General features: G+C 48.3%; 1 long non-coding RNA gene across 1 annotated transcript in view; it reads left to right on the forward strand.

Moving 5' to 3' along the window:
* LOC142008993 (uncharacterized) overlaps positions 1-12,708 on the forward strand; it is a 28,332-nt gene extending 15,624 nt beyond the window's left edge. Inside the window, exon 3 of the long non-coding RNA XR_012644301.1 lies at positions 12,684-12,708. This is a non-coding gene — a long non-coding RNA (uncharacterized LOC142008993). The remainder of the gene's footprint in view (positions 1-12,683) is intronic.
* The last annotated feature ends 534 nt before the right edge of the window (positions 12,709-13,242 follow it).

Genomic DNA, 13,242 nt, shown 5'->3' on the forward strand with positions numbered 1-13,242 from the left:
TCCCCCTACACTGCACCCCATCCACTGGCAGGAGTGACTCTCACTCAGCAGGTACAACAGGAGGTTTATTAGGCAACAGATGCCCAGTTTCTCACAGAAGCGACAGTACAGCAGTCAGAGACAATCCTTCCAACCCTTCCTGGGGAGAAGACCCCGAGGGGTGCCCCTATGGGGTGTAGCTTTCCCCCTTCTCAGGCTGGCTGCCTTCTAGCTCTCCCTTCCCCTAGCCTCTAACTGCTGCCCCACGATTCAAACCCAGCTCGGCTCCTCCCTCCTCTTTGTTCATGGAGGAGGTGTAACCTGCCAGTTGTAGCCCCAGGGTCATCCTTAGCCACTGGGAGCTATTCTGCTTGTTTCTCATATGTAGCCTGAGTCTCGCATTTGCACTCCCCCCACTCCATCACATGCTGCTGCTCCTGGGTGTCCAACCCCCTCCCCCTGGGGAACCCTAGAGGTTCCGCTCCCCCCAGCCCTGGGGATGGGGCATGGCACTGTCATGCTGTGGGGGGCAGGGGCTGATGCACTCTTCTGAGGGACATGCCACTGCTGTCCTTGGGGCCATGGTCATCTGGGCAAGTGGAGGGCCCAGGTTATATCTATTACCCCCGCCCCTCAACCCCGGGGGTGTGCACCGGGGGGGGTACATACCTGACAGTCCACTCCCACGGCTGGGGGACACCCGGGGGGCGGACGCCCGGCTGGAGCTCTGGGACGGCAGCGCAATGTGGAGCCCCCCTTTGCTGGAGGAGGATTCCCCTTCCTCCTTCTCCGGCATCGCAGGGGTGGGCTCCTGGGGGGGGCCCTGGGGTACGGGGCTTGCCTCCGGGGCGGACTCCGCCTCTGGGACCTGCTGGGGCTCGTCGGCCGAGGTGTCAAGAGTGGCTGGCAGGGAGGAGGTGTGCCGGGGGCCCAGGATTTCCCTGAGCTCCCTTTAAAAGGGACAAGTGGTGTGGACGGCCCCAGATCGGCTGGCCGCATCCCGGGCCCAGGTGTAACCCTGCCGCAGCTCCTTGACCTTACTCCTGACGTGGTCAAGAGTGCGGGCAGGGTGACCCCGGGCGGTCAGGCCCTCGGCCAGCCGAGCGAACGCATCCATGTTCCGCCTCTTGCTCCCCATTACCTGGAGCACCTCCTCTTCGCTCCAGAGCCCCAGCAGATCCCGGATCTTGGCCTCCATCCAGGAGGGGCCCCACTGCCTCTTCCAGGGCTGGCTGCCAGGCTGGGAGCCCTGGCTTCCCTTGGGGGGGTGCCCTGTGGGCGCTTGGGGGGCTGGTGGGTGGCCATCGCAGTGGGGGGGGGTGTCTTTGGGCTGCAGGGAGGCATGCAGGCTGGCCGCATGTTACTGCTGCCGCCTGCACGCGCTCTCAGCTTCCTGCACAGGAAGGCAGGGGGTGGGGAGCTTTAAGGGGCCACTGCACGCGGTGACCATAGAGCTCAGGGGCTAGGCAGAGCATCTCTCAACCCCTCAGCTGATGGCCGCCATGGCGGACCCCGCTATTTCAATGTTGCAGGACGTGGATTGGCTACACGTGCCCTACTTCGACATTCAACGTCAAAATAGGGCGCTATTCCCATCTCCTGATGGGGATAGCGACTTCGACGTCTCGCCGCCTTACATGAATGTCAACTTCGAAATAGCGCTCGCCACGTGTAGAAGTGGCGGGCGCTATTTTGAAGTTGGCGCGGCTACTTTGAAGTAGCCGGCACGTGTAGACGCAGCTTTGGTGTTACAGTACTCGTGGGTTTCAAGAAAGAGAGTTTAAATATCTGAAATCCTGAATTTGCTATTTTAAAAATTATATGACTGAGAAAGAAACCTAAAAGCACTGTAAATTTGGTAGGGCAGTCGCAGGAAGGAACACTCTTTAACAACTCATAAATGGCCATATGTGATGAAGACAGCTACATCAGTCATAGCCTGTGTAAGCCATTCGGGTGTATGAGGTGAAGGGATCTACATAATGCATTGATGCATTGAGTGGAGGCCCAGCTGTGACGTCAGCAGATGAGAGGCTGACTGGCTAAGCTGAAGGGAATAATAATCAAGCAGGTGGCATAGATGCTTCACAATTAATTCTTCCAAAGAATCATCAACATTTTTGGAGTTCTCATTCTGTGTACAGTAAGCTGGAAAGTTCCCTGCTCTTGACAGAAAAAAGGGAGCCAGGAACCAGAGGCATAAATGTCCCATCCACGAAGAAAGTCAAAGGGCCTTACTTTGTGTGTTTCTTTCAGCGCCCATCCTTACCAAGGAAATACATAAGGTTAGAATGCCATAAGAAGAAGTGATATCAGTGTCCCTCTCTGGTCTCTGGGACCTCGGGTTTCCAACCTCATAAACACGAGAGTGTAGCCACCATTGCTCCTGAATCAGAGGTCAGATTTGTCCAATTCTTCACTGGGATCCAAGCCAGTTAAAATCTAGTAGCTTGGAATTTGAAAGAAATCTAGCATGAAAGTGGTATACTGCTGCTGCCATTGACAGTCTGGGGTGGAGACAGGCATATTCCATGTTGTGTAGCCAAAGTCTCTCATGTTCTGGAGATTTTAACAAGATGGTTTGGATTTTGGTTTTGACATGTCTGCACAGTCTGCAAATCTGAGTGCATCCACAGAATCTTTCATCTCCCATACATATCACTTCAATAGAAAAGATCAGCTATTGCATCTTCCTAAGGAGCACAGAGCTCAGTCTTGGCCTTTCAGTATTGTGCTAAGCGTCTTGGTGGTTTTGAGAACGGATCCCATCTTGTTCCCAAAGTGACTTCAATGTTTTCATCAAGCACAATAGATCTCTTTGCTTTCCTCAAAGGACAAGCTATGGCCTCTCCTGGATGTAGGGTGAGCTTTAAATTTTATCAGTAAAGAACTGAGAGCATAAGAAAAACAATAAACGTACTGGTTTCACTAGCACTCAGAGGCGCTAAGGCATCTGAATCATTGTAGTCGTAATAGATTGAAGTTTGTCTCTCGGTGACATTATTTTGTTCCCTCTCTAGCAATTTTGTGACTGTTGAGAATATTGCTCATTGAGGATCTGTGGACCTAACTTTGAGAGAGAATGGATACATTTTGATTGCTTACCTGAAAGTTTTCACCTTTTCAAAGGGACTGGCCCACAAATTGGGCCATTCATTAAAAAGGGAGATCTGCTTAGTTTGTGGTTAAAGTTCTCTGAGGTAGTTAACTATTTCATGATCCAGAAGGGCAAGCTTTGGAAACATCTCAAACCTGAGGGGTCTCCAGAAGATAGTGAGCTAGTTCCTCATCAATATCCAATTAATTTTGATCCTGCTTTCTACAGCAGCAGACAGGGCAGAACCTAGGGAAGACATACATAGAGCTTCTGTTGATGTTTCCCTTTGAAGAAAGCCAAAATTTTCAGATAAGGATGCACAAACTGGTGATCAAGCCAGCATTCCTCTGTCTTTCATTTTTATCACTTGTGGCATGCTCTCCCTTTATTTCTTATTATTTCTATTTTAACTTTTCCTAATACCTTTTCCTTTTAGTGTTTCTTCACCTCTTATCTCTGTTTCTTGTCTTGTCATCGTGGTTCTATTTCTATTTTTCTTTTAAAAATATTTAAAAATCTTTTTTTCTCATTTTTTAAATCTTTCTCTTTTTAATTAGATTTACATTTCCCCACCCATTCTCCCTGCCCCACTTTCCTTTGTTCATCCCCTGCCTTTTTCTTTTATATCCCTCTTACAATATTTTGGTCCCATGACAATTTGCTATTCTTTGCAAAATTGAAATGCAGAGGAAGAAGAAATCTGTGGTGGTCACAGTACAAATAAGGCCTGATTTTAATATGCCTGTCACAGAGATAAAGCCTTGCCTGAATCAAGGAAAGTGATTTATTCTTCATTGCATTCAAATCCTGGAAGTTTGAATGGCATCAGTATTTGAGCTCTGGGATCACAAGTTCTTAAAGGAGACAGACCTGGCATCATTGGCACATGCGTCTCACATACGCTAATCATAATTGCTTTCCTCAGATCCTGTAAATTTCAGTTGTGGATTAAACCAGTGTTTTTCAACGTTTTTTATAAAGTACCCCTTTTAAAAAAATAATAAGTACCCCCAGACTTCTCTCATGTACCCCTAAAGGTATGTGTACCGCCTTTGTGAAAAAAGGTCCTAGGTAATCTGAGGTCTTGAAACAACTGTCACTGAACCCTTCCAGATGACTGTACCCTTTTTGGCAGTCAGATTTGTTTTGCATAACACCAAGGTTAAAGTTACATCTCATTTAAAAGCTGCTTAATTACAAAAAGGTAAAAAAAGATCACAGAAGACTACTACTGAAAACTTGCTGGCTTTCTACCATCTTATTATCAAATAAATGAATTTCAGCATAAGATATATGAAGCAGTAGAAACAAGTCAATATCTGAATGAATTTTTAGACTGCACTGACTTATTCGTGTTTTTATGTAGCCTGTTGTAAAACTAGGCAAATATCAAGATGAATAGATGCGCCCCCCTGGAAGACCTTGGTGTACCACCAAGGGTACATGTACCCCTAGTTGACAAATACTGAATTAAACCATTGGCCCATATAATTCAGCATACTTTCAACAATATTCAGGTTTATGGAAAGGTATCACTTGCCCTATATCATACAGAAAAATTTTGCAATATTATACCTAGTTGCAGTGGGAACCAATTTCTTCCTGATCCCCCTAGTTATTTTATGCCTTGAAGTAAGAAGTTTCATTATTCGTATCAATTTAACTTGCAATACTGCAAACGTTGTAACAGAGATGAGTCCATTGAAGACCTACAATTCCTTCATGGGGTTTGGATCCAGGGTTTTGAAGAGACTTTTATGCTGAAAGAAACCAGTCAGAAAATTCAAAATCTAATCTTGGTTCAAATGCAGGACTCTACACACAAGTTCAGCTGAAGAGTTTGGGGTTTTGGTTCAAGGCCATCATGCTCACAGTGTTTGGCCTGGTAGTTCCCCAACATTGACTCTCTGTACCATAGTGGCAGTGTAAAATAGTTCTAAATTCACCACACTTTAATCTCCAGAAACTATGTTGCAGTAAATTTTGCTATGAACTTCAGCTGAGTAGGTTGTTTATCATTCTATCGTGCTTCAAAAACAAATAAGGACATAACCATGTTTGAAAAACTGGTTGTCATTAATCAAAGCTGTCCATAGGACGAATACTACGTCTTGGTTTCCAATAGGCTATCAGGCTATAAAGATAGCATCATATGGTATATGAACACAACTTGGTGAAAAATGAATGCACTTCCTTAACTATGGGAGGCACATTTTTCCAGCCAGTGATCCTTTTTGGGCCATGGATTATGGCACAAACCCTGCAGCAAAGGGCTTAAATGTACTGTAGCTAAGAATATAAGACCAGTTCAGCAGAGGAACCACACTCTGCCAGCTTATCAGCCAGGGGAGCATTTAAGCACCCACCCTACCCCTCTGGGAGAAGGGGGAAACCCCCTGAAAGACCCCAATTGAGGGAGAATTTAGACTACTGGGCCATACCCCAAACTTAAGGAGTAGCAAGGGAGTAGTTCAGGGTCCCTTGGCCAAGACAACAGGAGGCCAGTAACTCCTCCTTCCCATTTGGCCCACCTACTCTGGATCTTGCCACTAGGCTACCCAACTGCTGGGACCTCATCATAAATAGTTTCTTCAGTAATATATTTTTGTTTTGTTAATTAAGTGGAAGTAATAGCGATGTTGCCAAGGCCCCCTTTATGTTATGGGGTGTAATGAATTGCTCATGCTAGTTTAATAATTTCACATGGTAAATCAGATTTCTGTGCCAGTCATAGTCCACACTTTTACCTGTATGTCAACTGTGAGAGGAGAATGTACCTATCATCCCTCCACTCCTCAGGTGCCAGCAATAGGAATATTTTAACAGACGTTTCTTCTCACTTCAAAAATCACCCACTGATTACCAGAATAGACAACCTTTACAAGCAGATATGTATAAGTTATCCAGTTCAAACTACAAATCAGAAGTGACTCACACAAAAAGTTATTAATTTGACAGTCATGAAATGTCACACAGCCATCCGTACACGTGCCAGAATTTTCTTTCTTTTGCTAAGAACCACTACTACTTTACACGAGGCGAAAGGAAATCATTCTTTTTTAAAACATCAAGTAGAATGCCAACAAAACATGAAGAAGTGGCTAGGATAATGATGCATTACATGAGCTAAAATCACAATTTTTTAAAAAGCATCCTCCAATACCAAATAGTTCACGGGCTTTCACAGGAAAGACTGGTTCCACTGTGCTGTCATGGTAACATGAACCTTTGATCAAATAAGCATTAACTGCTGAGTTACAAGTCAACATCTTTCTCCTCACAGGAAATAACAAAGGGGGAAGGGGTGGAATCCATTTTATCACAGAAAAGTTCAAACAATTCCCTTGTCCAGTCCATGTCAATTTCATGACAGATCTGCTTTCAAATCAATACCACGTCCATGATGTGAGAGTCATTATGTCCCACGATTTGTGTGTTTGGAAGAGAAGTTTGCTCTGTGAACTTTCTATTTACTGTATAAATAGAACGTCTATGGCTCTTCTTATAGCTGCATATCTCTCTGGCATTGTTGCACATAGACTGAATTGTCTTCAGAATTTGCTGTTTACCTACTTTTTAAAAGAAGTAGGTAATATATTTCTTTTATCTCCCCCAACAATATGCTAGATGATAAAATAAATTGTTTCCCTAAGAATGTACAGTCCAAGGTCCCAGTTTTCCAAGTGCACACATTAGAAAAGGGACCTGATGACATGTAAAGTCCCCCTGAAATCATAGGGTGTAGCTGAGAGATACAATTCCCAATGCTGGCTGATAAGATCATGCTAGCTCAGGTTGAGTTAGTGTGGTACAGGCACCAGTATGGATTATTGTGGCCCAGGTGTGTCATGTTGTAGCTGCCTTTGCTCAGACCCCAAAGGGTAGGTAGGCAGGCAGGCTTGGGTGGCTAATTTAAACTGTTGGCTGAACTGCAACTTCCTCACTGTTTTAGCTTGCTCATCTGAGGTAAGCCCTGGAAGTCTGTCTACCACAAAAGCACACCTACTTAATGGGTTGTATTTAGAGAAACAACTAATCAATATGATTTATGTGTGGACAGGAGCAGTGCCTTTGTACAGAGAGGGTTTTTTTTTATTTTCTCATGTTTTTTTTTAAAGTAAGAGTTATGAAAACAAAACACCGGTACATTATTGCTACCCCCTCCTTAAACTAGAGGTCAGCAATGAGATGATACTATTAGTAATATAACCAATGCTATTACGAAAACTTTCCCATATAACATTAACATAAATAAGGGAGGATTTCTCTTTCACAGTGAAGTGTCACCGAAAGTAGAAATTCTTTCAAATCTACTGCAAGACACCAATTAAAAGTCAGGCAAAATGTAAGCTGGCTGCAGTTTATATATTTCTTTTTCACAAAGCAAATTTTCTCACATCTCTGCACATGTAAAATTGCATTTATTTAATATAGAATATTCTGTGTATCCAGTCACACAGCTGAAACTATGCCTGACTTCAAAATTAGGCTGAAATTTAATTCATTCATGCTCTGCAATCTTTCACGTGCCTTGCTATGAGCAATACCGAGTTTATATTCATTCATGGAGTGAGAGAGTATGTTTCTGTCAGTAATTATGGAAGAGATTTGGGCTTTCTCCCAGGAAACTTAAGATAGTTTCATCCTGCATAGCTCAGGCTTTTTTTCTGAGCACCCATGAAGGCTGTTTGCACCTTCTCTATAAGGGTGCATCCGTAAAGGTACGGCTACTGAAATGAACCTGGTGACTCATTTCTGTAGCGCACTGATAGGGCTGGATGAACTTTTTTGGGTCCGGTACCACTTACATTTGTGGGACCCTATGGGGTCAATGGAATGTGGCAGAAGGAGTTCAGTCCTTGGAGTGGGGTGCAGGTCCAGGGCAATGGGGCATGACATGGCCCTGCTTCCCCCAGTGTGACGGCACAATATAGAAACTGCCAGGTGCACACTGGCCTGCTCAGCTCTGTGCTGCCAGTGTACCCCTTCCCCATGGGTCAATGTTGCATCACAGCCTCCCTGTACAACACCCCTGGGACAGCCATGCCTAGCAATCCCATCCCACCTAAAACTAATGCACAGAGCCTTGAACATACCAGCCCTACCCAGTACCCGCACCCTCTGTCCCACCAAAACTCCCCAGTACCCCGCACAAAACTTCCCACTGCCCAGCACCTCAGTCCCCACAGACCTTCCCCACCCCCACTGCCCATCACCTTTCTCCATAGCTCCACCACCGCAACTGCAGCACCTCACACCAACTCCTCAGTGCCTAACATCCCAAATACCCAACCCTCTCCCATGGCCGCTCTTCTCTTCCCACACTGACCTACTCTCCTGTGAGCCAGGGCGGAGCAGGGATTACGCCTCCCAGAGGACAGGAAAGAGGAAGCTCAGGAGTAGAGATGCCCCTTCCCTCAGAGCTCTACCCAGCCCTATGGGCCTGGCTCTGGTGCTCACAGCAGAGGAGGCTTTTCTGTGGGGGATGAGGGGGTGGAGGGGAAGTGCCAGTTACCCCAGCCTGCCACATCAATGAGCATGCAGAGCAGTTGGGAACGGAGTGCCTGCCCCCTGGGAGCCCAAACCTGGATGGTCACTGGCCCAGAGCAGCAGCAGCAGAGAGATCCTAACCAGCGCCCCCACTGCCTACTGGTATTGGGGGACAGAGAGAAATCCTCAGCCACCTGCTGGCCAAAATAAGTAAGAAAAGTGTGTGTGTGTGTGTGTGTGTGTGTGTGTGTGAGCAGCCGGCTCTGGGGAGAAGTTCTGGCTGGCGGTGAGGGAGGAGTGAATGGTGGTGGGGAAAAGCAGAGGAGTGGAGAAGAACCAGCTGCTCTGGGCGCAGCACAAGGAAGCGGGGCAGGCTGGGGCTTTCTGAGTTTGGGCCTGGCAGTACTACTGGTAGGTAAGAATGGTCCTGACCCTATTAAACTGCTACTTATTTTATATTTCTACAAGTAAATCAGCTTAGAATTCAGCCAGTTCAGCATTTCAAGCATCAACAATTTGGTGCCTTGAAAATGACTAAAATGTGAATAATTTTGCTTTTACAAATATAACAGTTCAGGAACACAAGCTGATGAGGGCTACCAGAAGGAAAGTGGAACTGCTACATTCTTCAGTCTCTCTGGGTGCCATCAAAAGCACTGACTTCCTTGTGTAGATGCAGTAATTCCAGAGTCATGGATGTTAATGTGGTTGTTGGAATGCGTAAGGTGAAATATTCCACCACCATATTCTTTAACCTCATGCATGAACTGTGAGGGTCTTCTAATAATTTAATTTTAAATGAAATAATTGGTAAATTCAATACTTTATACTGCTTAGTTATTCTTTTTAGCAGCAGTTATATATGGTTTGAATAAGGGGTATAATTACTTAACTATAGCTGTGTCTACACTAGCTGGCTATTTCAAAGTAGCTGTGCCAACTTCGAAATAGCGCCTGCCGTGTCTACATGCACCGAGCGCTATTTCGAAATTGAAATCGATGTAAGGTGGTGAGACGTCAAAATCGTTATCCTCATGAGGAGATGGGAATAGCACCCTGCTTTGACGTTGAACGTCGAAGTAGGGTACATGTAGATGATCCGTGTCCCGCGACATCGAAATAGCAGGGTCCTCCATGGCGGCCATCAGCTGAGGGGTTGAGAGACGCTCTCTCCAGCCCCTGAGCTCTATGGTCACCGCGTGCAGTAGCCCCTTAAAGCTCCCCGCCCCCTTATTTCCTGTGCAGGAAGCTGAGAGCTCGTGCAGGCAGCAGCACAGCCATGTGCCCAGCCTGCATGTCCCTCTGCAGCCTCAAGCCAGCACCCTGCACCCCATGGCAGCCAGCCAGCCCCCCAAGTGCCCACAGGGCACCCCCCCAAAGGGGACCCAGGGCTCCCAGGCTGGCAGCCAGAGGGGGAAGAGGCAGCGGGGCCCCTCCTGGATGGAGGCCGAGATCCGGGACCTGCTGGGGCTCTGGGTCAAGGAGGAGGTGCTCCAGGTAATGGGGAGCAAGAGGCAGAACACGGATGCACACCCTCCTCAGGCAGCGTTGGCTCCACTGGCTTGGCCACGTCCACAGGATGAATGATGGAAGGATTCCAAAAGACATCCTGTATGGTGAGCTAGCCTCTGGCAAAAGACCTCCCGGACGCCCCCAGTTGCGCTACAAAGATGTCTGCAAGGGAGACCTCAGAGAGGTAGACATCGAGCTGGACAACTGGGAAGAACTAGCAGACTACCGCAGCAGATGGAGGCAGGGGTTACACCAGGGCCTTCAGAAGGGCGAGATGAAGATCAGACAGCTAGCAGAGGAGAAGCGAGCGCACAGAAAGCACACTAAGGACTTGCCAGACCCCCACCACATCTGCAAGAGATGCAGCAAGGACTGTCACTCTCATGTGGGTCTTCATAGTCACAGTAGATGCTATAAATGAAGTCCTCAACTGAAACTATAAAAGGGTGCGATCCATAGTCCATGCAGACTGAAGGATGCCTACTGGCCCCGGCTGTCCACCAAGGCCTGGAGGACCACAGAATGGTATCCCTTCCTACTGAGGAAGCATCCTCTGCTGTACTCCGGGGCACGGATGGGGATATGGGTCCCATCCAGAGCCCCAAAGCAATTTGGGAAGCCCAGGCTGGCAAACCCCGCAATGGCAGCATCCGGGTCCCCAAGCTGCACGAGCCTGTGGAGGAGCAGGGCATTGATTGTGCGGACGACCTGCAGGGAAAGGACATGAAAGAGCACTGGTGAGGGGTGTGCAGGATGTGTCTGGCCCTCCCCCCCGGGCTCACCCCCGAGCTCCCCCCCCCAGGCTCCCCCCCCCGGGGTCTCCCCTGGGCTCCCCCCCGGGCTCCCCCGCTCCCCGTGGGTCCTCTTACCTCCATGAGGACAGCCCCGACGGTGGCCTTGCCCATGCCAAACTGCTGCCCTACGGATTGGTAGCTGTCTGGAGTGGCCAGCTTCCAGACAGCGATGCCGACCCATTTCTTAACGGTGAGGGCACATTGCATGGGGGTGTCCTGGTGCCTCAGTGTGGGGGTGAGCCACTGGCAGAGCTCCAGGAATGTCTGCCAGCTCATTTGGAAGTTCTGGAGCCAGCGGTCGTTGTCCCACTCGCTGAGCACCAGCTGCTCCCACCAGTCCTTGCTCGTGGGGTATCTCCACAGTCGGCGGCGTGTGCGGCCGGGGGGGGAGGAGCTGGGAGGGCAGCAAGGTCTGGGGCTGCTTTCTCATCCCCCGAGGACAGCTCATCTTCCTGAAATAAAAGATGGTCAGCTGCCTCCTGCATGGTACTGAGCAGGGCAACCACTGATCCTCCAGGGGCAGGTGTGTAGGCCTCTGGCTGCTGCTGCTGCTGGGGGTCCATGCTGCTTCCACGGGGTGTGTGTGCTTGTGGCTCTGCAGACCGCGTGCTGTTCAGGCTGAGTGTGTCTGGGAGGGGCCCTTTAAGGGAGCGGCTTGCTGTTGCCCCGGAAGTGCTAGTCCGCCCTGTGACCCTGTCTGCAGCTGTTCCTGGCACCGTTATTTCGATTTGGGCTGCTTTGGTGAGTAGACGCTCCCCTGAAGTGCCTACTTCGATGTAGTGCTGTCCAACGTCGATGTTGAACGTCAACCGCACCAGCCCTGGAGGATGTGTAAACGCTATTCATTGAAATAAGCTATTTCGATGTAGCATCCCAGTGCAGCCCGTAGCTTATAAGACTGAAATGTTTTTTGTGGGCGATACAATCTTGTCAAAACTTTATCCTATTAAATGTATCTAAGCAATTTAATGGTATCTGAACCCACATCAGAGTAATTTTGTGAGATTTTTACTATGACCTCATATTTGCTAGAAGTGTTTTATCTTTAAATTAAACTGTCAAGCAAATCTCACTGAACCAGCCACTAAAGTCAAATAGCTCTTGCTAATAGCTGAAATTATAAATTCCTTTACAATTCTCTTTCAACTGATAATTACATTTTTGAGCTAGTCAGAACATATCAATTACTTGAAAATAGTGGTCTGAATTCAGCTTGAGAAGCAGCAACAGATAACTCCCATTAATTAAAAAAAAAAAGAGGTTGCCGTCACTTAAACTAGCCAAACTCAGCCCTGGTTTACCTATGTTTACATGCCATATCTTGAAATCACAAAGTAACTTTACTCACATTGTGAGCAAGGAGGGCCAAGATCCCAATAATACTATGCAGGATTCTGACCGCAGTCTTTGCTCCGAACCTTTAACATATGCCCATATGAAGCAGGTCTGGCCTGAAGGCCTGAGACTTAGCTGAACAACAGACAAGACTTGGCACAGAAAGCAAAACAAACCTTTGTGTGTATAATGAGGCATAAAACAAGAGCTGAGACAGCATAACCTTGGGTGTAAAACCAGTAACTGGGACTTTCCTTGAGTTGTAAATCCACAACTCACTGAGAGGGGCCTCGAAGTCTGCTTCCCTGTTCAGGGACGGAGAACAGTGAGTCCTCCTCAAATACCAACCCGAGTTCAGGAAAAGATCTGAGTCATGGTGTCCACCCCTCACAGATGCCAATAGTAGCCCAGAAAGGGGTGGCACGGATAACTGTATACTTTTGCCAATGTTATGTACTGCTTTTTGTTCTCTTTAGCTGCGTCTACGCTAGTCGGCTATTTTGAAATAGCCGGCCCAACTTCGAAATAGTGCACGGCGTGTCCTCCCGACGGGTGTCTCCCGACTGCGGGAGCAGACCGTGAGGGATGTACCCCACAGGTGCACACCCCTGGGTTAAGGGGCGGGGGCAAGGGGACAGGACCAGGGTATCCCCACACACCCAGCTGACCCCGGCCCACCACAGCCCAGCCAGACCACGGCCCTGGGACAGCAGCAGCATGGCTCCAAGAACCCATCAGCACCCACCCCCCCGGGACAGCACCGTGCCCCATTCCTTGGGGGTAGGGGGGAAAAATAACCCCCAAAGGGGGGTCACCTACAGGGACACCACACCCATCCTGAGACAGGGGACAGGGACCCAGCGGGGGTGGGGGGAGGGGGAGTGGGCCACGGCTCAAGGCCCAGACTAATGGTTGTCTTTTCTCTTTCCCTCTCTTTTCCGCAGCTGCACCATCTGAGGGCCATGAGAGCACGGGCACTGCGTCCGTCATGCTGGACAGCCCACTGGGGATGTTGTGCTGTGGCAGCCAGGCAAC

This window comes from Carettochelys insculpta, chromosome 2, assembly GCF_033958435.1.
Source record: "Carettochelys insculpta isolate YL-2023 chromosome 2, ASM3395843v1, whole genome shotgun sequence".
Lineage (NCBI taxonomy): Eukaryota > Metazoa > Chordata > Testudines > Carettochelyidae > Carettochelys > Carettochelys insculpta.